At 39.0% G+C, this 25,982-nt stretch overlaps 1 protein-coding gene and 16 non-coding genes across 17 annotated transcripts in view; 1 reads left to right on the top strand and 16 right to left on the bottom strand.

Annotated features, from left to right (window-relative positions):
* znf385c (zinc finger protein 385C) overlaps positions 1-25,982 on the top strand; it is a 325,442-nt gene that overhangs the window by 54,686 nt on the left and 244,774 nt on the right. The window lies entirely within an intron of this gene.
* On the bottom strand, positions 2,436-2,529 carry trnai-uau (transfer RNA isoleucine (anticodon UAU)). The gene is made up of 2 exons: positions 2,492-2,529; positions 2,436-2,471 (listed from the first exon to the last, which is right to left on the bottom strand). It is a non-coding gene; the product is annotated as a tRNA-Ile (tRNA).
* On the bottom strand, positions 11,402-11,495 carry trnai-uau (transfer RNA isoleucine (anticodon UAU)). Its single transcript has 2 exons — positions 11,458-11,495; positions 11,402-11,437 (listed from the first exon to the last, which is right to left on the bottom strand). It is a non-coding gene; the product is annotated as a tRNA-Ile (tRNA).
* On the bottom strand, positions 12,866-12,959 carry trnai-uau (transfer RNA isoleucine (anticodon UAU)). Its single transcript has 2 exons — positions 12,922-12,959; positions 12,866-12,901 (listed from the first exon to the last, which is right to left on the bottom strand). It is a non-coding gene; the product is annotated as a tRNA-Ile (tRNA).
* trnai-uau (transfer RNA isoleucine (anticodon UAU)) lies at positions 13,630-13,723 on the bottom strand. Its single transcript has 2 exons — positions 13,686-13,723; positions 13,630-13,665 (listed from the first exon to the last, which is right to left on the bottom strand). It is a non-coding gene; the product is annotated as a tRNA-Ile (tRNA).
* Positions 14,350-14,443, bottom strand: trnai-uau (transfer RNA isoleucine (anticodon UAU)). Its single transcript has 2 exons — positions 14,406-14,443; positions 14,350-14,385 (listed from the first exon to the last, which is right to left on the bottom strand). It is a non-coding gene; the product is annotated as a tRNA-Ile (tRNA).
* trnai-uau (transfer RNA isoleucine (anticodon UAU)) lies at positions 15,114-15,207 on the bottom strand. The gene is made up of 2 exons: positions 15,170-15,207; positions 15,114-15,149 (listed from the first exon to the last, which is right to left on the bottom strand). It is a non-coding gene; the product is annotated as a tRNA-Ile (tRNA).
* Positions 15,831-15,924, bottom strand: trnai-uau (transfer RNA isoleucine (anticodon UAU)). The gene is made up of 2 exons: positions 15,887-15,924; positions 15,831-15,866 (listed from the first exon to the last, which is right to left on the bottom strand). It is a non-coding gene; the product is annotated as a tRNA-Ile (tRNA).
* On the bottom strand, positions 16,595-16,688 carry trnai-uau (transfer RNA isoleucine (anticodon UAU)). Its single transcript has 2 exons — positions 16,651-16,688; positions 16,595-16,630 (listed from the first exon to the last, which is right to left on the bottom strand). It is a non-coding gene; the product is annotated as a tRNA-Ile (tRNA).
* Positions 17,315-17,408, bottom strand: trnai-uau (transfer RNA isoleucine (anticodon UAU)). The gene is made up of 2 exons: positions 17,371-17,408; positions 17,315-17,350 (listed from the first exon to the last, which is right to left on the bottom strand). It is a non-coding gene; the product is annotated as a tRNA-Ile (tRNA).
* Positions 18,079-18,172, bottom strand: trnai-uau (transfer RNA isoleucine (anticodon UAU)). Its single transcript has 2 exons — positions 18,135-18,172; positions 18,079-18,114 (listed from the first exon to the last, which is right to left on the bottom strand). It is a non-coding gene; the product is annotated as a tRNA-Ile (tRNA).
* trnai-uau (transfer RNA isoleucine (anticodon UAU)) lies at positions 18,799-18,892 on the bottom strand. Its single transcript has 2 exons — positions 18,855-18,892; positions 18,799-18,834 (listed from the first exon to the last, which is right to left on the bottom strand). It is a non-coding gene; the product is annotated as a tRNA-Ile (tRNA).
* On the bottom strand, positions 19,563-19,656 carry trnai-uau (transfer RNA isoleucine (anticodon UAU)). Its single transcript has 2 exons — positions 19,619-19,656; positions 19,563-19,598 (listed from the first exon to the last, which is right to left on the bottom strand). It is a non-coding gene; the product is annotated as a tRNA-Ile (tRNA).
* trnai-uau (transfer RNA isoleucine (anticodon UAU)) lies at positions 20,280-20,373 on the bottom strand. Its single transcript has 2 exons — positions 20,336-20,373; positions 20,280-20,315 (listed from the first exon to the last, which is right to left on the bottom strand). It is a non-coding gene; the product is annotated as a tRNA-Ile (tRNA).
* trnai-uau (transfer RNA isoleucine (anticodon UAU)) lies at positions 23,060-23,153 on the bottom strand. The gene is made up of 2 exons: positions 23,116-23,153; positions 23,060-23,095 (listed from the first exon to the last, which is right to left on the bottom strand). It is a non-coding gene; the product is annotated as a tRNA-Ile (tRNA).
* trnai-uau (transfer RNA isoleucine (anticodon UAU)) lies at positions 23,778-23,871 on the bottom strand. The gene is made up of 2 exons: positions 23,834-23,871; positions 23,778-23,813 (listed from the first exon to the last, which is right to left on the bottom strand). It is a non-coding gene; the product is annotated as a tRNA-Ile (tRNA).
* On the bottom strand, positions 25,246-25,339 carry trnai-uau (transfer RNA isoleucine (anticodon UAU)). Its single transcript has 2 exons — positions 25,302-25,339; positions 25,246-25,281 (listed from the first exon to the last, which is right to left on the bottom strand). It is a non-coding gene; the product is annotated as a tRNA-Ile (tRNA).

Here is a 25,982-nt window from a genome sequence, read left to right as displayed (position 1 = left end):
CGCATACGTCAGCATAATAAAACGTTTTCAAGCGGAAGTGTGGCGGGAAATTTAAAATTGCACTTTATAAGTTAACCCGGCCGTATTGGCATGTGTTGCAATGTTAAGATTTCATCATTGATATATAAACTATCAGACTGCATGGTCGGTAGTAGTGGGTTTCAGTAGGCCTTTAAAGGCCTACTGAAACCCGTAGGCCTTTAAAGGCCTTTAAAGGCCTACTGAAACCCACTACTACCGACCACGCAGTCTGATAGTTTATATATCAATGATGAAATCTTAACATTGCAACACATGCCAATACGGCCGGGTTAACTTATAAAGTGCAATTTTAAATTTCCCGCGAAACTTCCGGTTGAAAACGTCTATGTATGATGTATGCGGGTGACGTCAATGGTTGAAACGGAAGTATTCGGACACCATTGTATCCAATACAAAAAGCTCTGTTTTCATCGCAAAATTCCACGGTATTCTGGACATCTGTGTTGGTGAATCTTTTGCCATTTGTTTAATGAACAATGAAGACTGCAAAGAAGAAAGTTGTAGGTGGGATCGGTGTATTAGCGGCTGGCTGTAGCAACACAACCAGGAGGACTTTGACTTGGATAGCAGACGCGCTAGCCGCCGACGCTAGCCGCCGACGCTAGCCGCCGACGGCACGGATGATCGGGTGAAGTCCTTCGTCCTTCCGTCGATCGCTGGAACGCAGGTGAGCACGGGTGTTGATGAGCAGATGAGGGCTGGCTGGCGTAGGTGGAGCGCTAATGTTTTTATCATAGCTCTGTGAGGTCCCGTTGCTAAGTTAGCTTCAATGGCGTTGTTAGCAACAGCATTTTTAAGCTTCGCCAAGCTGGAAATGATTAACCGTGTATTTACATGTCCACAGTTTAATAGTATTGTTGATCTTCTGTCTATCCTTCCAGTCAGTGGTTTATTTATTTTGTTTCTATCTGCATTTGAGCCCGATGCTATCACGTTAGCTCAGTAGCTAAAGAGCTTTGCTGATGTATTGTCGTGGAGATAAAAGTCACTGTGAATGTCCATTTCGCGTTCTCGACTCTCATTTTCAAGAGGATATAGTATCCGAGGTGGTTTAAAATACAAATCTGTGATCCACAATAGAAAAAGGAGAACGTGTGGAATCCAATGAACCCTTGTACCTAAGTTACGGTCAGAGCGAAAAAAGATACGTCCTGCACTGCATTCTAGTCCTTCACTCGTACGTTCCTCATCCACAAATCTTTCATCCTCGCTCAAATTAATGGGGTAATCGTCGCTTTCTCGGTCTGAATGTCTCTCGCTGAATTGTAAACAATAGGGAACTGTGAGCAGCCCTCCAGCCTGTGACGTCACGCTACTTCCGGTAGGGGCAAGGCTATTTTTTATCAGCGACCAAATGTTGCGAACTTTATCGTCGTTGTTCTCTACTAAATCCTTTCAGCAAAAATATGGCAATATCGCGAAATGATCAAGTATGACACATAGAATGGATCTGCTATCCCCGTTTAAATAAAAAAATTTCATTTCAGTAGGCCAGTAACAGTTAGACATGCTACCTCAGTAGAAGCATTTAAGTCCCATCTTAAAACTCATTTGTATACTCTAGCCTTTAAATAGACCCCCCCTTTTTTTTTTAGACCAGTTGATCTGCCATTTTCTTTTCTCCTTTGCCCCCTCGCTGGGTTATTCCGGTTCCGGTGACCATGGATGAGGTGCTGGCTGTCCGGAGTTGGGACCCGGGGTGGACCGCTCGCCTGTGCATCGGTTGGCGACGTCTCTGCGCTACTGACCTGTCTCCGCTCGGGATGGTCTCCTGCTGGCCCCACTATGGACTGGACTCTCACTGTTATGTTGGATCCACTAGGGACTGTACTTAGAGGGGGGGTTACCCACATATGCGATCCTCCCCAAGGTTTCTCATAGTCATTCACATTGACGTCCCTTGTGTGGGCTCTGTGCTGAGGATGAGTGGCTTGTGCAGCCCTTTGAGACTTTTGTGATTTAGGGCTATATAAATAAACATTGATTGATTGATTGATTTAAATCAAATGGCGAGCCACATAAAAAAATGTTGCAAGCCACATAAATAATTTGAGCCACATTAAATGATGTGGCAGACCATATAGATTTAGTGGCGGGCCATATTTGGCTCCCGGGCCTTGAGATTGACTCCTGTGATTTATTAGGTTACTTGAATATTGGCATCAGGTTTCTCAAGCGAAACCACACCTGTTGATTTGAGTACCACTCCCAGGTCATTGATGAAGTGATGTATTCTTTTGGATGAAATGTTTTGATGTCATTCAATAAAATTAACAGTTTGATTTGAGCAGACTTTTTGTACAACATGAACTTTACATGGAAAATAGGATGGCGCAATGTGGTCATCAAACCTTTCCAAAGTTCATTTGACAAGCATCTCGTTAAAGATTTAGTGCTCCAGGTGAGGCTTGAACTCACAACCTCGGCATCACTCTGCAGGTTACTGTCTTATAAGTACCGCGCGCTAACCGATTGCGCCACTGGAGCTGCTGATACCCACTTGATTTATGTATTTTTTTGTCAAAGTGCTTTGTGGCGTCCTTGATGTGAGTCAGTGGGTGCGAGCAGCACGCACAAATTTAATGGCAGCTTATTAAACAAGTCAACCTTTAAATTACAGCAGACTGGCCTTGCATGCATGGCTAACTTCCTGCTAAAAAACAAGCACAGCAACAAGGATGGGCAGCACGCTCTTGACTGTCCCTCATGTCCATTCTCGCAGAATGACCTGATCTAATGCCAATTATTCTTTTTTTTTTTTTTTTTTAACTCTAGCTTGATGTTTGCCTCATTTCCCATGATGTTAATGACTTTTATTGTATGTGCGTGATCGCATGCCTCGTGTTTTAGTGCAGGAGGAGGGCAATGAAGCTAAATGGGGACGTCTGTCACACTGTTTTTGTCTTTCCTCTTGCTGATTGCACTCCATTTTGTCTTGGTTTGAACAAGCTGTGGGAAAGTAGTAATAATAATTAGAGATGTCCGATAATGGCTTTTTTGCCGATATCCGATATTCCGATATTGTCCAACTCGTAATTACCGATTCCGTTATCAACCGATACCGATATATGCAGTCGTGGAATTAACACATTATCATGCCTAATTTAGTTGTGATGCCCCGCTGGATGCATTAAACAATGTAACAAGGTTTTCCAAAATAAATCAACTCAAGTTATGGAAAAAAATGCCAACATGGCACTGCCATATTTATTATTGAAGTCACAAAGTGCGTTATTTTTTTTAACATGCCTCAAAACAGCAGCAGGTTGAGGTCGGCGGGGTTGGGGGGGGGGGGGGGGGGGTGGGGGTTCAGGGTGTAGCGGGGGGTGTATATTGCAGCGTCCCGGAAGAGTTAGTGCTGCAAGGGGTTCTGGGTATTTGTTCTGTTGTGTTTATGTTGTGTTACGGTGCGGATGTTCTCCCGAAATGTGTTTGTCATTCTTATTTGGTGTGGGTTCACAGTGTGGCGCATATTTGTAGCAGTGTTAAAGTTGTTTATACAGCCACCCTCAGTGTGACCTGTATGGCTGTTGACCAAGTATGCCTTGCATTCGCTTGTGTGTGTGAAAAGTCGTAGATATTATGTGATTGGGCCGGCACGCAAAGGCAGTGCCTTTAAGGCACGCCCCCAATATTGTTGTCTGGGTGGAAATCGGGAGAAATTCGAGAGAATAGTTGCCCCGGGTGATTTTTGGGAGGGGCACTGAAATTTGGGAGTCTCCCGAGAAAATCAGGAGGGTTGGCAAGTATGACTGGGAGACGCAACTGCTCTGTACTTCTCCCTACGTCCGTGTACCACTCCGTACAGCTGCGTTTTAAAAAGTCATAAATTTTACTTTTTGAAACCGATACCGATAATTTCCGATATTACATTTTAAAGCATTTATCGGCCGATAATATCAGCAGTCCGATATTATCGGACATCTCTAATAATAATGCCATGATTTAAGCACAAATATTGAGAGAATAACAATATTTAACTACATTAACAACACCATGTTCTGACATTGAAACGATGCATTAACTTGATTCTATTCTAATAAGTAAACTTGGAATTTTCACAACAGTTCACATCTCTGTTTCCTGATAAAATGCTGCCCCTATTGGTGTGGAGTAAGATATGAATGGCCATACAAACAAGCAATATTTTCCATAGCTATGTTTTTAAAACATTGGACCAGGCCCATTGTTGGGCCAAAAGCGCCTCCTTCAGGGCCTCCAAAAATATCTGTTTCCCAGCTGTGGTTTGTATAAGCCCTAGCAGTACTCAGTTGTAATACAATTTTCCTCCACTTGTGACAGTAATGACAATATTTACCAAACAGAAGAAGTCAGGAGCTAAAGTCATAGAGAAGTTTCTGAAGCACAAAAATTATGACGGAAGTGGTGAAGCTGTATTTTCATTTAACCTAAGTCTTATTGACAGTTTAGTTAAGAAATGTGTTGTTAATTTAATTTATGTATTTTAGCATAACATAACAGTATGTAAAGTTATTTTTTATCCGCCATTTATAAGTCCCTTCTTATGCAGTATATTTGAGTAGTATTTATTTTTGTAATCAGCCTGACCTAAGCCTAAAATGTATGTGTTAACTGAATAATAATGTTTGTGACTTACACATGGTTCCATATCGTTTGACAAGGTTGTAAACTGTAAGTAGGTTAGATATAATTATTGAGTATAATTAAAATAAAAAGTAACATTACTAATTCCGTGTTAATATTTGAGTGGGCCCCGGACTCCCCTGTAATGAGGTCAAAAAGGTTCAAAACCCCTGTATTAGACCGATACCCACTGTTCTAAATAGTCAGAGTCATTTCTTAAGTGCAAAAATGATGACTAAAGTGGTAAAGTTCTATTTTCATTTGCACAGTTTATTTAAGAACTATACATATTATTATTATTAGTTTAGTTTAGTTTTAATTTCATTAGTTTTTCATCAGTTTTAGGAGTCCCTTTTTTTGCAGTATACTTACTTTTGTAATAAGCCTGATTTAAGCCTGAAGTTTATGTGTTAAATATATGATAATCTTTGTTATTAACACATGATTTCATATCATTTGGCAAGGTTGTAAATAGGGCTGCAATTAACGACTAATTTGATAGTCGACTAGTCGGATTATAAAGCGGACACATATTTAATGGCTCTAATTTTTCCATTGACTTTTAAATGCAGCTTCAGTTATTTTAGACATGTGCTTACGAACAAGTTTTTATTTATACTTTATACAAAATGCTAAAAAAAATAAAAAAATAAAATAAAATAATTAACCTTGTTTATGTATAAAAAAAAGTTGATATAGCAGCAATAAAAACAAACAACAAAGCACAAAATCTAACTCCCTCAAAAAGAAAACAAGCTTTTTGTGATGATGTTTAAAATGCTGCACACTGATACATTGACTATTGATTATAGATTTAACACTCTAGACTCATTGTATAGAATTGTAACATTGATTATACTTAACATTATAGCTATTTAATAGATTGTATGTTTAATCTTATGATACCTCTGCATTGGTGCCTTACATCTGTCCCTGTGTGTGTTTGTGTGTGTGGGTTTGCGTTTGTTATTGTGCCTTTTTTAGTGCATTGCAAATTGGAGCTGCTTTAAAAAGTACTTGAATTGATTCAGACAAAGTTTAGCTGGTTGACTTAGGTTAAAGTGATTGTTAAAGTTATTTTTCACAAAACTTCGTCTCACACTTGTTCGCTAGCTAGCAAGGTACAAGCTAACACTCTTACCGAGGTTGAATCCGTATCTTCCCTCTGGCTTTAAATGCTTGTGTATCGCAGATGTACTGTCATTAAAAAAACAAGGTCCACTTTGCAAAATGAGCAAGGTAATCATGTTTTTAACAAGAATAGGAGGAAATGTTCTCACACTGGCGATGTTTTTGCAAGGGGCGCCACAGACCCGTTTCCGTCCGGAAAAACACGAGTGATGTTGTCAAGGCAAATTTTATTGTTGACATTTGTCGACAATGTCGATTAATTGTTGCATACTTAGATGTAAACTGTAAGATTACTAATTCAGTGTTAATATTGGAGTGGGCCCTTGGTCCCTCTGTAGTGGAAAAGGTAAAAAATTGGATGGAAATTAAAAATCTGCAAATTTATTTATTTGCAATTATTGTAGTTATTTATCTAAAAAAATTCCATTATTTATTCACTATTTTATCATTTATTTGTATTTAGTTATTAACTGCTGAGGCAATGTTAACTGCTGCTAATATAAAAAACAGAACAATCACGTTGTTCTCCCAACACTTTTTTTGTTCTCCCAACACCCTCCATCCATCCATTTGCTACCGCTTGTCCCTTTTGGGGTCGCGGGGGGTCGCTGGAGCCTATCTCAGCTGCATTCGGGCGGAAGGCGGGGAACACCCGGGACAAGTCGCCACCTCATCGCAGTTCTCCCAACACATACTCTCCAAATCCCTGCCTATTTTCTCCGTATTTGCCTCCTGACCTTTATTATTGGTGCTGTCTCTGCCCGTGTGAAGGACCATTTGCTGTCTGAGGTCACTTACTGGCCCAAAGCCTCCACAGTGAAGATTAAACGATAGCTTAGCACACGAGACGCCTCTGACTAGCTTCAGTTTTGTAATTTCCTACGACAGCGTCCTAAAAATACACGTTTGACGACTTGATCCGATCCTGTCGCATGCTGTCAGACTGCAGAAACTATGACTCACATCTTATTTCATCCCACGTTTGTATGTGTCACCGTGTCACGTACAGAGGTGGGTAGAAAAGCCAAAAATTGTACTCAGATAAGAATATAGTTACTTTAGACCAGTGGTCACCAACCTTTTCGAGCCCAAGATCCCTGGTCTCAGCCAAAAAACCAAAGCAAGATCTACCCTTGCGTCAACTATGTTTTATACAATATGTGTATATTATGTGTATGTGTATATATATATATATATATATATATATATATATATATATATATATATATATATATATATATATATATATATATATATATATATATATATATATATATATATATATATATTTTTGTTCTGTTTTGTTTTTGTTTTTTGTCGTTATTATTAGATGATTTAGCGGATTCCCCAATTTTTGCTGGTGTTTTTTTTTTGTTTGTTTTTTGTAATGTGCCTAGGGCCAATGACAAACTTGTCACATGCCACAGATGGCCCCTGTGCCACAGTTTGGGCAGCCTTGCAGTAGAAGAAAACTGTTTTTGGCCACTATAGTCTTAGTACCGTCATATATTTATTCATCATAACAATAAATGTTTTGTACATTTCAACAAAAGATTGTGTTACAGCAGAAAGTAAATTAGCAAGTAGATGAATAAGTCAGGAGAGACAATAATGTCCACACAGTGTGACAATGCTGTCAAAAATTAATATGAATGAGTAGATAAATTACACACGTCTTTGAGACCAAAGTGTCTCAACATTGTGTGGTTTGGTAAAGGCAAGAAAATGAAAACAAGGATGCCTGCTTGGCAATTAGGGACGTATATTTATTTTTTCACTAAGCAGGTTAATACAGTTTTCACGAAGTGTACCTACAGTTGTCTTCCATATACATATCTATGCTGTGTGCGCTAACATTCAAAAACTGAAGGAAAAGCATTTCATATGTATCAGTAATTAGATATGATTCATTTATAATGTATAATAATGTACAATATAATAATTAAAGAAGCGTAAATAATTGATTCATAATCAAATCGTTGCCCCTGGATTGTAATCTAATTGTGTGGTGCTCAAAGTTTCCCACCCATGTCACACATGATGTTGTAACAGCGCAACTGTGAGCATACACAGCTAAAATACAAACAAATATCTAAAACTTACCGCAACATGTTTATGTTTTAGTTGGAAGTAAAATTTTTGTAGGCAGAAATGTGACCATTTGTATTGACACAGATGACAGTGCATATAAATGTTCTTTTTCATAGTTTTAAGTACACATTAAAGTAAGGCTGAAACGACGCGTCGACGTAGTCGACGTCATCGGTTACGTAAATACGTCGACGCCGTTTTTGTGCGTCGACGCGTCGCATATTTACGTCACACTACCGTCATGGCGGAGCGCAAAGCAGACTGTGCGAGCGAGGGGAAAAACGCACGCCAAAAGTGGTCAAAAGTGTGGGAGTATTTCAATACACAGCCTAATAATGTTGTTGTATGCACACTGTGTCGAGCGGAAATGGCATATCATAGCAGCACAACGGCTATGAACGAACATTTGAAAAGAAAACCATCAACCATCAACTAGTCAATCGTCCGCGTTAGCATACGTTGTCATCATTACACAAATACATGAATGTGTCATTTGTATCTGCTAGGGGTGTAACGGTATGTGTTTTGTATTGAACCGTTTCGGTACGGGGCTTTCGGTTCGGTACGGGGGTGTACCGAACGAGTTTCTAAGCTAAAGCTAACTTTATCTGCTAAAGTCTTAACAAGTTGCTTTGCTCCTTCTGCCTCTGTCTCAGCACGCAGCATAGTCCCACCCATACAACCATCTGATTGGTACACACGCAGCATTGTCCCACCCACACAACCATCTGATTGGTACACACGAAGCATTATCAGCCAATCAGCAGTGCGTATTCATAGCGCATGTAGTCAGCGCTTCAGCGTCGAGCAGATAGGTGTTTAGCAGGTGAGCATCAGGCAGCGGACTCTCCCCAAATGATAATAAACACCTCCCAGTCAACTACTAGTAACATCACAATGAGCCCGTTGACCTACTAGAAACTTAAACTGCAGCTCAGCTCGCTCGCAGTCCTGGTTTGAGGTGAAGGCTAATTACCTCTCAGTTCCAGCCACATCGACCCCTTCTGAGCGCCTATTTTCAGCTGCTGGGAATATTGTAAACAAGAAAAGAAGCAAAGCAAGTAGACATGCTAACCTTTCTTCATTACAACTGTTAGTCACTCACTGGAATGAGTAGAATTGGTTATTGTGTACTGTGTTGGACTGGATGTTTATTTTGCACATTTTAAAAGCAATACTTAATGTTTACAGTGCTCCAGAATATTTAGATTGGCACTTTTTTGTATTGGATGTTTATCTTTATTTTTGCACATTTTAGCAAATAAGCAATACTTTCACTTTTGTTGAAATGTTTACACTGTTGTTACAGAATATTTCGTTTTGCACTTTTTTGTATTGGACGTTTATCTTTATTTTTGCACATTTTAAAGCAAAATAAGCAATACTTTTACTTTTGAAATGCTTATACTATTGCAGAATATTAAGATTTGCACTGGATGTTTACTTTTATATTTGCACATTAAAAAGCAAATAAGCTACTTTTAATTTTGTTAAATGTTAAAAGTTTTAAATGTTTACATTGTTACAGAATATTTTGTCATGTTGTTGTCAATGTTGACTGAGTGGCCATACTTTTTTTTTTTGTAAATAAAAACCATGCCTTTTGAAAAAAACTGGCCTACTTTTATTTTTTCATCTTCATTTTAAATAATAATAATAAAAAAAAATCGGTAAAAGGAAAAATAATCTATAGATGAATCGAAAAAATAATCTATAGATTAACCGATTAATCGAAAAAATAATCTATAGATTAATCGATAGAAAAATAATCGTTAGCTGCAGCCTTACATTAAAGAATGAAACAGAGTCATGTGACATATCATTTCTCTCCAAGGAGCCAAATGAATACATATTTGCAAGCAGTAATCAATAAGTCATAAATAAATATAATGGTGATTTGAAAAAATGCAGAATGAAACGCAATGTAGCAAAGTAAAAGTAGCATTTGTTCTTCACATATTTATTGAAGTAAAAGGTACGTTTCATTAAAACTACTCTGACAAGCACAATTTATCCAAACAGTTGCTTAAATAAATATAACTGAGTAAACATAGCGCATAAATATTACTGCACACCAGGGCTGTGAATCTTTGGGCACCGCACGATTTAATTTGATTCAATTTTAGGGAGTAATGATTCGGTTCACAATCGATTCTCGATTCAAAACGATTCTCCATTTAAAATGAATACTTTTTGGGTGCCAGTTATTTTATTAGCTGCATTCCTTCATAACATGGATAACAGCTCTGATAATTTTTAAAATATGACTTAAAAGAAAACTGGTATTGTTTAACAAAATTCTACCCAAACAATTAATAAAGTCAAATACAAATAAAGCAACTAGAGAAGTCTGTGGAGGACATCTCTAAAAAAAAAAAAAAAAATACTGTATATGTATTTTTGATTTTTTTTAATCGATTAAGAATCGTTACAAATAAGAATCATGATTCATTTGAAAATCGATGCGTGAAAAAATCACCAGAAAATGTCTGGTGGTTGGGGGCAGGGGGTGAGTTCAGCGTCCATCAGCCATGGATGTTGTTAACCTACATTTTTACAGATAGTGTGTCGAATGAGAACAGAATCTACATGTAGAGTTGGCAAGTGATGATCTGCTCGGCTGATCCACGGTTCTGCAGGGATTTCACCCCCTCCCCACTCCATTGACTGGCATGTTAATTAGTCATGGAAAATGGTTCGCATTACACGCTTAGCCCGTACTAGTCAGTAATCCTCCGCCCTTGGCTGGGAGAAAGTCATTGACTGGATAGAAGTGTGCGTAACCCTCACTTTATTTACAAACTCTTGCATACAGTAATCTTATCTCTGTTTGTGGATACATTAAGGAGTTCATGCATTTCATCATTATCATTCTTTTTTTTATTGATTGACAGCATAAGGAGGTGGTTGTTTTTTTTTGGATCTTACTTAGTTCTCAAGGTTGGTTTCAGAGTCTGCCCCGTGATGCAGTAACATACAGGAATCAGTAGTTGAACAGTCATTAAGGTGAGGCTCAAAGATTGGTTCAAAGTCTACAAGATGTTTTCTGGGTTGAGTATTAGCTCAGTACTAGTTGTATCCTACATTATTACCCCACTAACTCATCTGCTTGGAGACCCAGAGATTTAATGATTAATTTACCAATCAGAAGTGGTCAGTACATTGTACTATACATAAACAATGAGATAGTGTCTGGTGTAATGCATTGTGGACATCAAACCTGTTGCAAAGATCATTTCATTAAAGATTCAGTGCGCTACGTGAGGTTCGAACTTACAACCTCAAGCATCACTCTGCAGGTTACTGTTTTATAAATATACGCGCTAGATGACTGCGCCACTGGAACTTTTTACTTGCCTTTTTTATTGTTTTATCAAATTAAAGCGTCATGTTCCTGATATGACTCAGTGGTTGTGAGCAGCAAATTTAGTGGCCACTTATTAAACAAGATGCTAACTCATCTGCACAAAGACTAAATCCTTATTTTTTTAATTTTATGTACTACTCACAGATCATCATAAGGGTAAAAACTTGCTCCAGGTGAGGCTTGAACTCACAACCTCGGCATCACTCTGCAGATTACTGTCTTATAAGTACCGCGCGCTAACCGATTGCGCCACTGGAGCTTACATCAAGGTCTTTGTCAGTTTGGTTTTCAATAATTATTATTTTTGCGAATAGATAGAAGGACATTCATCAAGTTGGTACACAAATATTGGTTGAGGTGTTGCTGGAACTTACAACAGCCCTCACAAATGCATTGGCAAATTATTAAACAAAATGCAAACTCAAGAAAGCAGGTTAACTGAATATGACTCCAGCTCTTTTGAATCTTTTCACCAGAGATTGAATGTGCTTCGATGGCTGTATCTTATTTTCAACAAACGGGATATATTTTGGATGGCAGTTTGTCACTTCAATCATTGATTTGTTGTTCAATATTCCCATTGTATGCATGTATGTATGTTATTGTCTGCTGTCGCCGTTATTACAAACACTGCTTATAAGTACCGCACGCTAACCAACTGCGCCATTGGGGTTTCTTTAGAAGGTTTTTATTAGATGCATTTTTTTTATAAAGATCATTTTGTATTTCAGAATGGAGGAATTATGTTTTTGTGCGTAGATAGTCGAAAGTTGAAGATCTGTCATTAGGTTGGTTTACAACAATTGTGTTGATTATTAGTTTACTCCAATGTTGTCATGAGGTTTACGCATGCTCACTGATAAAAACACCTAAACTACTTGTCATTGAGGAAGTTAATGACTTAATTGCTCAAGGTGAGGTTTGAACTCACAACCTCTGCATCACTCTGCAGGTTACTGTCTTATAACTACCGCGCGCTAACCGATTGCGCCACTGGAGCTTATATCTAGAATTTTGTCTGTTTGGTTTTAAGTAATCAATAATTTTGCGAGTAGATACAAGATCTTTCATCAATATAGGCTCAAATATTGGTTGAAATAGTAAATTTTATTGGTCCAGGTGAGGCTTGAACTCACAACAGCCCTCAAAAATGTATTGGCAACGTGTTAAACAAAATGCTAACTCATGTGGTCATAGACCTGAGAGGTATTCCAGAAAGCAGGATAAGTGAATAACCTGAATTTGTAAAGCCAAAGATTGGTCAGGTACCATGGTAACTTCCTCCAAAGCCAGGATTTATTCCTTGAACAGTGTTCCAGGTGAGGCTGAAAGTCAGCATCACTTTACCGATTACTCACTTTTATGTACCGCACGCTAGCCAACTGCGCCACTGAGGCTTCTTTGTAGGATTTTATTCGCTACTGTTATTTTTCAAAGATCGTTTCTGTATTTCAGATTGTAGCAATTCTGTTTTCGCCATCAATATTTCGAAAGCGAAGAACTGTCATTAAGTTAGAGTCCAAAGATTGCATTGATTATTAGTTTACTCCAATGTTGACATGAGGTTTACACATGCTAACTGATAAAAATGTCTGAAGTACTTATCAATGAGGAGGTGAAAAACTTAATTGCTCCAGGTGAGGCTTGAACTCACAACCTCGGCATCACTTTGCAGGTTACTGTCTTATAAGTACCGCGCGCTAACCGATTGCGCCACTGGAGCCTGAATTTAGTCAGTTTGGTTTTCAATAATGGATAATTTTGCACGCAGATAGAAGCACTTTCATCACATTGGGGCACAAATCGTTCACATTGGGGTGAACATATTGGTTGAAATAGTACATTTTATTGGTCCAGGTGAGGCTTGAACTCGCAACAGCCCTCCCAAACACATTGGCAGCTTATTCAACAAAATGCTAACTCATCTGCTCAGAGACCTGAAATGGATTCCAGAAATCAGGATAAGTGAATAACCTGTATATGTACAGCAAAAGATGAGGGAATTTCAGGGTTTTCCGATACAAAAAAGAGAGGTAAGTCAAAATCAGTCAGATACAAAAGTAACTTCCTCCAAAACCAGAATTTATTCCTTGGACAGTGCTGCAGATGAGGCTCAAACTCACAACCTCAACATCTGCGCCAGTGGGGCTTTTTGAGAAGGTTTCGTTAGATACTTTTTTCAGAGATCATTCCCTTATTTCAGACTGGAGCAACTCTGTTTTCCCAATCAATGTTTTTGTGTGAGGATAGTCGAAAGTTGAAGAACTGTCATTAAGTTGAAGTACAAAGATTGTGTTGATTATTAGTTTATGCTAACGTTGTCATTAGATTTACGCATGCCAACGGATAAAAACACCTAAACTACTAGTCATTGAGGAAGTAAATGACTTAATTGCTCCAGGTGAGGTTTGAACTCACAACCTCGGCATCACTTTGCAGGTTACTGTCTTATAAGTACCGCGCGCTAACCGATTGCGCCACTGGAGCTTGGACATTGTACGTTTGGTTTTCAATAATGGATAATTTAGCACACAGATAGATGTACTTTCATCACATTGGGGCACGAATATTGTTTGAAATAGTAAATTTTATTGGTCCAGGTGAGGCTTGAACTCACAACAGCCCTCAAAAATGTATTGGCAACTGGTTAAACAAAATGCTAACTCATGTGGTCATAGACCTGAGAGGTATTCCAGAAAGCAGATAAGTGAATAACCTGAGTATGTAAAACCAAAGATTGGTCAGCTACCATGGTAACTTCCTCCAAAGCCAGGATTTATTCCTTGAACAGTGCTCCAGGTGAGGCTCAAAGTCAGCATCACTTTACTGATTACTCACTTTTATGTACCACACGATAGCCCACTGCGCCACTGATGCTTCTTTGTAGGATTTTATTTGATACTTTCTTTTTCAAAGATCGTTTCTGTATTTCAGATTGTAGCAATTCTGTTTTCGCCATCAATATTTCGAAAGTTGAAGAACTGTCATTAAGTTAGAGTCCAAAGATTGCATTGATTACCTATTAGTTTACTCCAATGTTGACATGAGGTTTACGCATGCTAACTGATAAAAATGTCTGAAGTACTCATCAATGAGGAGGTGAATAACTTAATTGCTCCAGGTGAGGCTTGAACTCACAACCTCGGCATCACTTTGCAGGTTACTGTCTTATAAGTACCGCGCGCTAACCGATTGCGCCACTGGAGCCTGAATGTAGTCAGTTTGGTTTTCAATAATGGATAATTTTGCACGCAGATAGAAGCACTTTCATCACATTGGGGCACAAATCGTTCACATTGGGGTGAACATATTGGTTGAAATAGTAAATTTTATTGGTCCAGGTGAGGCTTGAACTCGCAACAGCCCTCCCAAACACATTGGCAGCTTATTCAACAAAATGCTAACTCATCTGCTCAGAGACCTGAAATGGATTCCAGAAATCAGGATAAGTGAATAACCTGTATATGTAAAGCAAAAGATGAGGGAATTTCAGGGTTTTCCGATACAAAAAAGAGAGGTAAGTCAAAATCAGTCAGATACAATAGTAAGTTCCTCCAAAACCAGAATTTATTCCTTGGACAGTGCTGCAGATGAGGCTCAAACTCACAAACTCAACATCTGCTCCAGTGGGGCTTTTTGAGAAGGTTTCGTTAGATACTTTTTTCAGAGATCATTCCCTTATTTCAGACTGGAGCAACTCTGTTTTCCCAATCAATGTTTTTGTGTGAGGATAGTCGAAAGTTGAAGAACTGTCATTAAGTTGGGGTACAAAGATTGTGTTGATTATTAGTTTATGCTAACGTTGTCATTAGATTTACGCATGCCAACTGATAAAAACACCTAAACTACTAGTCATTGAGGAAGTAAATGACATAATTGCTCCAGGTGAGGTTTGAACTCACAACCTCGGCATCACTTTGCAGGTTACTGTCTTATAAGTACCGCGCGCTAACCGATTGCGCCACTGGAGCTTGGACATTGTAAGTTTGGTTTTCAATAATGGATAATTTAGCACGCAGATAGATGTACTTTCATCACATTGGGGCACAAATATTGGTTGAAATAGTAAATTTTATTGGTCCAGGTGAGGCTTGAACTCACAACAGCCCTCAAAAATGTATTGGCAACTTGTTAAACAAAATGCTAACTCATGTGGTCATAGACCTGAGAGGTAGTCCAGAAAGCAGGATAAGTGAATAACCTGAGTATGTAAAACCAAAGATTGGTCAGCTACCATGGTAACTTCCTCCAAAGCCAGGATTTATTCCTTGAACAGTGCTCCAGGTGAGGCTCAAAGTCAGCATCACTTTACTGATTACTCACTTTTATGTACCACACGATAGCCCACTGCGCCACTGATGCTTTTTTGTAGGATTTTATTCGATACTTTCTTTTTCAAAGATCGTTTCTGTATTTCAGATTGTAGCAATTCTGTTTTTGCCATCAATATTTCGAAAGTTGAAGAACTGTCATTAAGTTAGAGTCCAAAGATTGCATTGATTATTAGTTTACTCCAATGTTAACATGAGGTTTACGCATGCTAACTGATAAAAATGTCTGAAGTACTCATCAATGAGGAGGTGAATAACTTAATTGCTCCAGGTGAGGCTTGAACTCACAACCTCGGCATCACTTTGCAGGTTACTGTCTTATAAGTACCGCGCGCTAACCGATTGCGCCACTGGAGCCTGAATTTAGTCAGTTTGGTTTTCAATAATGGATAATTTTGCACGCAGATAGAAGCACTTTCATCACATTGGGGCACAAATCGTTCACATTGGGGTGAACATATTGGTTGAAATAGTACATTTTATTGGTCCAGGTGAGGCTTGAACTCGCAACAGCCCTCCCAAACACATTGGCAGCTTATTCAACAAAATGCTAACTCATCTGCTCAGAGACCTGAAATGGATTCCAGAAATCAGGATAAGTGAATAACCTGTATATGTACAGCAAAAGATGAGGGAATTTCAGGGTTTTCCGATACAAAAAAGAGAGGTAAGTCAAAATCAGTCAGATACAAAAGTAACTTCCTCCAAAACCAGAATTTATTCCTTGGACAGTGCTGCAGATGAGGCTCAAACTCACAACCTCAACATCTGCGCCAGTGGGGCTTTTTGAGAAGGTTTCGTTAGATACTTTTTTCAGAGATCATTCCCTTATTTCAGACTGGAGCAACTCTGTTTTCCCAATCAATGTTTTTGTGTGAGGATAGTCGAAAGTTGAAGAACTGTCATTAAGTTGAAGTACAAAGATTGTGTTGATTATTAGTTTATGCTAACGTTGTCATTAGATTTACGCATGCCAACTGATAAAAACACCTAAACTACTAGTCATTGAGGAAGTAAATGACTTAATTGCTCCAGGTGAGGTTTGAACTCACAACCTCGGCATCACTTTGCAGGTTACTGTCTTATAAGTACCGCGCGCTAACCGATTGCGCCACTGGAGCTTGGACATTGTACGTTTGGTTTTCAATAATGGATAATTTAGCACACAGATAGATGTACTTTCATCACATTGGGGCACGAATATTGGTTGAAATAGTAAATTTTATTGGTCCAGGTGAGGCTTGAACTCACAACAGCCCTCAAAAATGTATTGGCAACTGGTTAAACAAAATGCTAACTCATGTGGTCATAGACCTGAGAGGTATTCCAGAAAGCAGATAAGTGAATAACCTGAGTATGTAAAACCAAAGATTGGTCAGCTACCATGGTAACTTCCTCCAAAGCCAGGATTTATTTCTTGAACAGTGCTCCAGGTGAGGCTCAAAGTCAGCATCACTTTACTGATTACTCACTTTTATGTACCACACGATAGCCCACTGCGCCACTGATGCTTCTTTGTAGGATTTTATTCGATACTTTCTTTTTCAAAGATCGTTTCTGTATTTCAGATTGTAGCAATTCTGTTTTCGCCATCAATATTTCGAAAGTTGAAGAACTGTCATTAAGTTAGAGTCCAAAGATTGCATTGATTACCTATTAGTTTACTCCAATGTTGACATGAGGTTTACGCATGCTAACTGATAAAAATGTCTGAAGTACTCATCAATGAGGAGGTGAATAACTTAATTGCTCCAGGTGAGGCTTGAACTCACAACCTCGGCATCACTTTGCAGGTTACTGTCTTATAAGTACCGCGCGCTAACCGATTGCGCCACTGGAGCCTGAATGTAGTCTGTTTGGTTTTCAATAATGGATAATTTTGCACGCAGATAGAAGCACTTTCATCACATTGGGGCACAAATCGTTCACATTGGGGTGAACATATTGGTTGAAATAGTAAATTTTATTGGTCCAGGTGAGGCTTGAACTCGCAACAGCCCTCCCAAACACATTGGCAGCTTATTCAACAAAATGCTAACTCATCTGCTCAGAGACCTGAAATGGATTCCAGAAATCAGGATAAGTGAATAACCTGTATATGTAAAGCAAAAGATGAGGGAATTTCAGGGTTTTCCGATACAAAAAAGAGAGGTAAGTCAAAATCAGTCAGATACAATAGTAAGTTCCTCCAAAACCAGAATTTATTCCTTGGACAGTGCTGCAGATGAGGCTCAAACTCACAAACTCAACATCTGCTCCAGTGGGGCTTTTTGAGAAGGTTTCGTTAGATACTTTTTTCAGAGATCATTCCCTTATTTCAGACTGGAGCAACTCTGTTTTCCCAATCAATGTTTTTGTGTGAGGATAGTCGAAAGTTGAAGAACTGTCATTAAGTTGAAGTACAAAGATTGTGTTGATTATTAGTTTATGCTAACGTTGTCATTAGATTTACGCATGCCAACTGATAAAAACACCTAAACTACTAGTCATTGAGGAAGTAAATGACTTAATTGCTCCAGGTGAGGTTTGAACTCACAACCTCGGCATCACTTTGCAGGTTACTGTCTTATAAGTACCGCGCGCTAACCGATTGCGCCACTGGAGCTTGGACATTGTACGTTTGGTTTTCAATAATGGATAATTTAGCACACAGATAGATGTACTTTCATCACATTGGGGCACGAATATTGGTTGAAATAGTAAATTTTATTGGTCCAGGTGAGGCTTGAACTCACAACAGCCCTCAAAAATGTATTGGCAACTGGTTAAACAAAATGCTAACTCATGTGGTCATAGACCTGAGAGGTATTCCAGAAAGCAGATAAGTGAATAACCTGAGTATGTAAAACCAAAGATTGGTCAGCTACCATGGTAACTTCCTCCAAAGCCAGGATTTATTCCTTGAACAGTGCTCCAGGTGAGGCTCAAAGTCAGCATCACTTTACTGATTACTCACTTTTATGTACCACACGATAGCCCACTGCGCCACTGATGCTTCTTTGTAGGATTTTATTCGATACTTTCTTTTTCAAAGATCGTTTCTGTATTTCAGATTGTAGCAATTCTGTTTTCGCCATCAATATTTCGAAAGTTGAAGAACTGTCATTAAGTTAGAGTCCAAAGATTGCATTGATTACCTATTAGTTTACTCCAATGTTGACATGAGGTTTACGCATGCTAACTGATAAAAATGTCTGAAGTACTCATCAATGAGGAGGTGAATAACTTAATTGCTCCAGGTGAGGCTTGAACTCACAACCTCGGCATCACTTTGCAGGTTACTGTCTTATAAGTACCGCGCGCTAACCGATTGCGCCACTGGAGCCTGAATGTAGTCAGTTTGGTTTTCAATAATGGATAATTTTGCACGCAGATAGAAGCACTTTCATCACATTGGGGCACAAATCGTTCACATTGGGGTGAACATATTGGTTGAAATAGTAAATTTTATTGGTCCAGGTGAGGCTTGAACTCGCAACAGCCCTCCCAAACACATTGGCAGCTTATTCAACAAAATGCTAACTCATCTGCTCAGAGACCTGAAATGGATTCCAGAAATCAGGATAAGTGAATAACCTGTATATGTAAAGCAAAAGATGAGGGAATTTCAGGGTTTTCCGATACAAAAAAGAGAGGTAAGTCAAAATCAGTCAGATACAATAGTAAGTTCCTCCAAAACCAGAATTTATTCCTTGGACAGTGCTGCAGATGAGGCTCAAACTCACAAACTCAACATCTGCTCCAGTGGGGCTTTTTGAGAAGGTTTCGTTAGATACTTTTTTCAGAGATCATTCCCTTATTTCAGACTGGAGCAACTCTGTTTTCCCAATCAATGTTTTTGTGTGAGGATAGTCGAAAGTTGAAGAACTGTCATTAAGTTGGGGTACAAAGATTGTGTTGATTATTAGTTTATGCTAACGTTGTCATTAGATTTACGCATGCCAACTGATAAAAACACCTAAACTACTAGTCATTGAGGAAGTAAATGACATAATTGCTCCAGGTGAGGTTTGAACTCACAACCTCGGCATCACTTTGCAGGTTACTGTCTTATAAGTACCGCGCGCTAACCGATTGCGCCACTGGAGCTTGGACATTGTAAGTTTGGTTTTCAATAATGGATAATTTAGCACGCAGATAGATGTACTTTCATCACATTGGGGCACAAATATTGGTTGAAATAGTAAATTTTATTGGTCCAGGTGAGGCTTGAACTCACAACAGCCCTCAAAAATGTATTGGCAACTTGTTAAACAAAATGCTAACTCATGTGGTCATAGACCTGAGAGGTAGTCCAGAAAGCAGGATAAGTGAATAACCTGAGTATGTAAAACCAAAGATTGGTCAGCTACCATGGTAACTTCCTCCAAAGCCAGGATTTATTCCTTGAACAGTGCTCCAGGTGAGGCTCAAAGTCAGCATCACTTTACTGATTACTCACTTTTATGTACCACACGATAGCCCACTGCGCCACTGATGCTTTTTTGTAGGATTTTATTCGATACTTTCTTTTTCAAAGATCGTTTCTGTATTTCAGATTGTAGCAATTCTGTTTTTGCCATCAATATTTCGAAAGTTGAAGAACTGTCATTAAGTTAGAGTCCAAAGATTGCATTGATTATTAGTTTACTCCAATGTTAACATGAGGTTTACGCATGCTAACTGATAAAAATGTCTGAAGTACTCATCAATGAGGAGGTGAATAACTTAATTGCTCCAGGAGAGGCTTGAACTCACAACCTCGGCATCACTTTGCAGGTTACTGTCTTATAAGTACCGCGCGCTAACCGATTGCGCCACTGGAGCCTGAATTTAGTCAGTTTGGTTTTCAATAATGGATCATTTGCACGCAGATAGAAGCACTTTCATCACATTGGGGCACAAATATTGGTTGAAATAGTACATTTTATTGGTCCAGGTGAGGCTTGAACTCACAACAGCCCTCAAAAATGTATTGGCAACTGGTTAGACAAAATGCTAACTCATGTGGTCATAGACCTGAGAGGTATTCCAGAAAGCAGGACAAGTGAATAACATGTATATGTAAAGCCAAAGATAAGGGAATTTCAGGGTTTTCCGATCCAAAAAAGAGAGGTAAGTCAAAACCAGTCAGATACAATGGTAACTTCCTCCAAAACCAGGATTTATTCCTTGGACAGTGCTCCAGGTGAGGCTGAAACTCACAACCTCAGTATCTGCGCCAGTGGGGCTTTTTTAGAAGGTTTCAGTAGATACTTTTTTTAGAGATCATTCCTGTATTTCAGACTGGAGCAATTATGTTTTCCCAATCAATAGTTTTGTGCTTATAGATACTCTAAACTTGAAGAACTGTCATTAAGTTGGGGTACAAAGATTTTGTTCATTATTAATTTACTCAAATATCATTAGATTTTTGCATGCTAACTGATAAAAACACCTAAACTACTGGTCATTGAGAAAGTAAATGACTTAAAGGCCTACTGAAATGAATTTTTTTTATTTAAACGGGGATAGCAGATCTATTCTATGTGTCATACTTGATCATTTCGCGATATTGCCATATTTTTGCTGAAAGGATTTAGTATAGAACAACGACGATAAAGATTGCAACTTTTGGTATCTGATAAAAAAAAGGCTTGCCCCTACCGGAAGTAGCGTGACGTAGTCAGTTGAACATATACGCAAAGTTCCCTATTGTTTACAATGATGGCCGCATGAAGTGAGAGAGATTCGGACCGAGAAAGCGACAATTTCCCCATTAATTTGAGCGAGGATGAAAGATTTGTGGATGAGTAAAGTGCAAGTGAAGGACTAGTGGGGAATTGAAGCTATTCAGATAGGGAAGATGCTGTGAGAGCCGGGGGTGACCTGATATTCAGCTGGGAATGACTACAACAGTAAATAAACACAAGACATATATATACTCTATTAGCCACAACACAACCAGGCTTATATTTAATATGCCACAAATTAATCCTGCATAAAAACACTTGTGTGTTTGTTACACTAGCTCCTAGCTCCTCTGCTAGCTCCTAGCTCCATAGAACACGCCAATACAATTCAAACACCTGATCAACACACACAATCACTCAGCCCAAAAGACCGTTCACCTAACCCAAGGTTCATAAAGCTTATATATTTTTAAAAAGTTACGTACGTGACGCGCACATACGGTCAAGCTGTCAAATGTTTAGCAGCCAAGGCTGCATACTCACGGTACCTGATATTCAGCTGGGAATGACTACAACAGTAAATAAACACAAGACATATATATACTCTATTAGCCACAACACAACCAGGCTTATATTTAATATGCCACAAATTAATCCTGCATAAAAACACCTGCGTGTTTGTTACGCTAGCTCCTAGCTCCTCTGCTAGCTCCTAGCTCCATAGAACACGCCAATACAATTCAAACACCTGATCAACACACACAATCACTCAGCCCAAAAGACCGTTCACCTAACCCAAGGTTCATAAAGCTTATATATTTTTAAAAAGATACGTACGTGACGCGCACATACGGTCAAGCTGTGAAATGTTTAGCAGCCAAGGCTGCATACTCACGGTACCTGATATTCAGCTGGGAATGACTACAACAGTAAATAAACACAAGACATGTATATACTCTATTAGCCACAACACAACCAGGCTTATATTTAATATGCCACAAATTAATCCTGCATAAAAACACCTGCGTGTTTGTTACGCTAGCTCCTAGCTCCTCTGCTAGCTCCTAGCTCCATAGAACACGCCAATACAATTCAAACACCTGATCAACACACACAATCACTCAGCCCAAAAGACCGTTCACCTAACCCAAGGTTCATAAAGCTTATATATTTTTAAAAAGTTACGTACATACGCAAAAAAAAGTTGCGCACATACGGTCAAGCGATCAAATGTTTAGAAGCCAAAGCTGCATACTCACAGTAGCACGTCTGCGTCTTTGTCATCCAAATCAAAGTAATCCTGGTAAGAGTCTGTGTTGTCCCAGTTCTCTACAGGCGTCTGTGTATCAAAGTCAAAAGTCCTCCTGGTTAGAGTCTCTGTTATCCGAGTTCTTCCATCTTGACTGCATCTTCCGGGAATGTAAACAAAGAAGCGCCGGCTGTGTACTGTTGTTGGTGACTACGTTCGAAAAATACGTCCATTTCGCACCGACAACTTTCTTCTTTGCTTGCTCAGCTTCCTTCTCCATAATGCAATGAACATGATTGCAACGGATTCACGAACACAGATGTCCAGAATACTGTGGAATTTTGAAATGAAAACAGAGCTTTTTCGTATTGGCTTCAATGTGGAAGGCATACCCGTGTTCGCCGGTCTACGTCACGCGCATACGTCATCCTCAGAGGCGTTTCGAACCGGAAGTTTAGAGGCAAATTTAAAATGTCACTTTATAAGTTAACCCGGCCGTATTGGCATGTGTTATAATGTTAAGATTTCATCATTGATATATAAACTATCAGACTGCGTGATCGGTAGTAGTGGGTGTCAGTAGGCCTTTAAGTGCTCCAGGTGAGGTTTGAACTCACAATCTCAGCATCACTTTGCAGGTTAATGTCTTATAAGTACCGCACGCTAACCGAGTGCGCCACTGGAGCTGGAATATAGTTGGTTTGGTTTTCAATAATGGATAATTTTGCACGCAGATAGAAGCACTTTCATCACATTGGGGCACAAATATTGGTTGAAATAGTAAATTTTATTGGTCCAGGTGAGGCTTGAACTCACAACAGCCCTCAAAAATATTTTGGCAACTTGTTAAACAAAATGCTAACTCATGTGGTCATAGACCTGAGAGGTAGTCCAGAAAGCAGGATAAGTGAATAACCTGAGTATGTAAAACCAAAAAATTGGTCAGGTACCATGGTAACTTCCTCCAAAGCCAGGATTTATTCCTTGAACAGTGCTCCAGGTGAGGCTCAAAGTCAGCATCACTTTACTGATTACTCACTTTTATGTACCGCACGATAGCCCACTGCGCCACTGATGCTTTTTTGTAGGATGTTATTCAATACTTTCTTTTTCAAAGATCGTTTCTGTATTTCAGATTGTAGCAATTCTGTTTTCGCCATCAATATTTCGAAAGTTGAAGAACTGTCATTAAGTTAGAGTCCAAAGATTGCATTGATTATTAGTTTACTCCAATGTTGACATGAGGTTTACGCATGCTAACTGATAAAAATGCCTGAAGTACTCATCAATGAGGAGGTGAATAACTTAATTGCTCCAGGTGAGGCTTGAACTCACAACCTCGGCATCACTTTGCAGGTTACTGTCTTATAAGTACCGCGCGCTAGCCGATTGCGCCACTGGAGCCTGAATATAATCAGTTTGGTTTTCAATAATGGATAATTTGCACGCAGATAGAAGCACTTTCATCACATTGGGGCACAAATATTGGTTGAAATAGTACATTTTATTGGTCCAGGTGAGGCTTGAACTCACAACAGCCCTCAAAAATGTATTGGCAACTGGTTAAACAAAATGCTAACTCATGTGGTCATAGACCTGAGAGGTATTCCAGAAAGCAGGACAAGTGAATAACATGTATATGTAAAGCCAAAGATAAGGGAATTTAAGGGTTTTTGCGATCCAAAAAAGAGAGGTAAGTCAAAACCAGTCAGATACAATGGTAACTTCCTCCAAAACCAGGATTTATTCCTTGGACAGTGCTCCAGGTGAGGCTAAAACTCACAACCTCAGTATCTGCGCCAGTGGGGCTTTTTTTAGAAGGTTTCAGTAGATACTTTTTTTAAGAGATCATTCCTGTATTTCAGACTGGAGCAATTATGTTTTCCCAATCAATAGTTTTGTGCTTATAGATACTCTAAACTTGAAGAACTGTCATTAAGTTGGGGTACAAAGATTTTTTTCATTATTAATTTACTCAAATATCATTAGATTTATGCATGCTAACTGATAAAAACACCTAAACTACTGGTCATTGAGAAAGTAAATGACTTAAGTGCTCCAGGTGAGGTTTGAACTCACAAGCTCAGCATCACTTTGCAGGTTAATGTCTTATAAGTACCGCACGCTAACCGAGTGCGCCACTGGAGCTGTAATATAGTTGGTTTGGTTTTCAATAATGGATAATTTTGCACGCAGATAGAAGCACTTTCATTACATTGGGGCACAGATATTGGTTGAAATAGTACATTTTATTGGTCCAGGTGAGGCTTGAACTCAGAACAGCCCTCACAAATACATTGGCAGCTTATTCAACAAAATGCTAACTCATCTGCTCAGAGACCTTAGAGGTATTCCAGAAATCAGGATAAGTGAATAACCTGTATATGTAAAGCCAAAGATGAGGGAATTTCAGGGTTTTCCGATACAAAAAAGAGAGGTAAGTCAAAACCAGTCAGATACAATGGTAACTTCCTCCAAAACCAGGATTTATTCCTTGGACAGTGCTCAAACTCACAACCTCAGCATCTGCGCCAGTGGGGCTTTTTGAGAAGGTTTCATTAGATACTTTTTTTTCCGAGATCATTCCCTTATTTCAGACTGGAGCAATTATGTTTTCCCAATCAATGTTTTTGTGCGAGGATAGTCGAAAGTTGAAGAACTGTCATTAAGTTGGGATACAAAGATTGTGTTGATTATTAGTTTATGACAACATTGTCATGATGTTTACGCATGCTAACTGATAGAAACACCTAAACTACTGGTCATTGAGGACTTAATTGCTCCAGGTGAGGTTTGAACTCACAACCTCGGCATCACTCTGCAGGTTACTGTCTTATAAGTACCGCGCGCTAACCGATTGCGCCACTGGAGCTTGGACATTGTACGTTTGGTTAACTGGTTTGGTTTTCTATAATGGATAATTTTGCGCGCATATAGAAGAACTTTCATCACATTGGGGTGAAAATATTGGTTGAAATAGTACATTTTATTGGTCCAGGTGAGGCTTGAACTTACAACAGCCCTCACAAATACATTGGCAGCTTATTCAACAAAATGCTAACTCATCTGCTCAGAGACCTGAAAGGTATTCCAGAAAGCAGTGAGTGAATAACTGGAGTATGTAAAGAATGAAATGAGAGAAGTTCAGGGTTTTCCTTTACAAAAAAGAAAGAAAGGTAAGTCAAAATTGGTAAATTACTCCAAAACCTAGATTTATTCCTTGAACACTGCTCCAGATGAGGCCCGAACACTTTACTGATTACTCACCTACTAGTACCGCACGCTAACCAATTGCCTCACTGGACCTTCTATAGACTGACTTTTTAGGTACTTTTTTTTAAAAGATCCTGCCAGTATTCCACAATGGAGCAATTCTTTTTTTCCCAATCAATATTTTGTGTAGATACTCGAAAGTTGTCATTAAGTTGGGGTACAAATATTGGATGTTTTCAGGGTTAATTATTAGTTTACTCCAGTGTTGTCATTAGGTTTACGCATGCCAACTGATAAACAGA

Source organism: Entelurus aequoreus, linkage group LG06 (assembly GCF_033978785.1).
Source record: "Entelurus aequoreus isolate RoL-2023_Sb linkage group LG06, RoL_Eaeq_v1.1, whole genome shotgun sequence".
Lineage (NCBI taxonomy): Eukaryota > Metazoa > Chordata > Actinopteri > Syngnathiformes > Syngnathidae > Entelurus > Entelurus aequoreus.
This window is presented reverse-complemented; position numbering and strand designations above follow the sequence as displayed.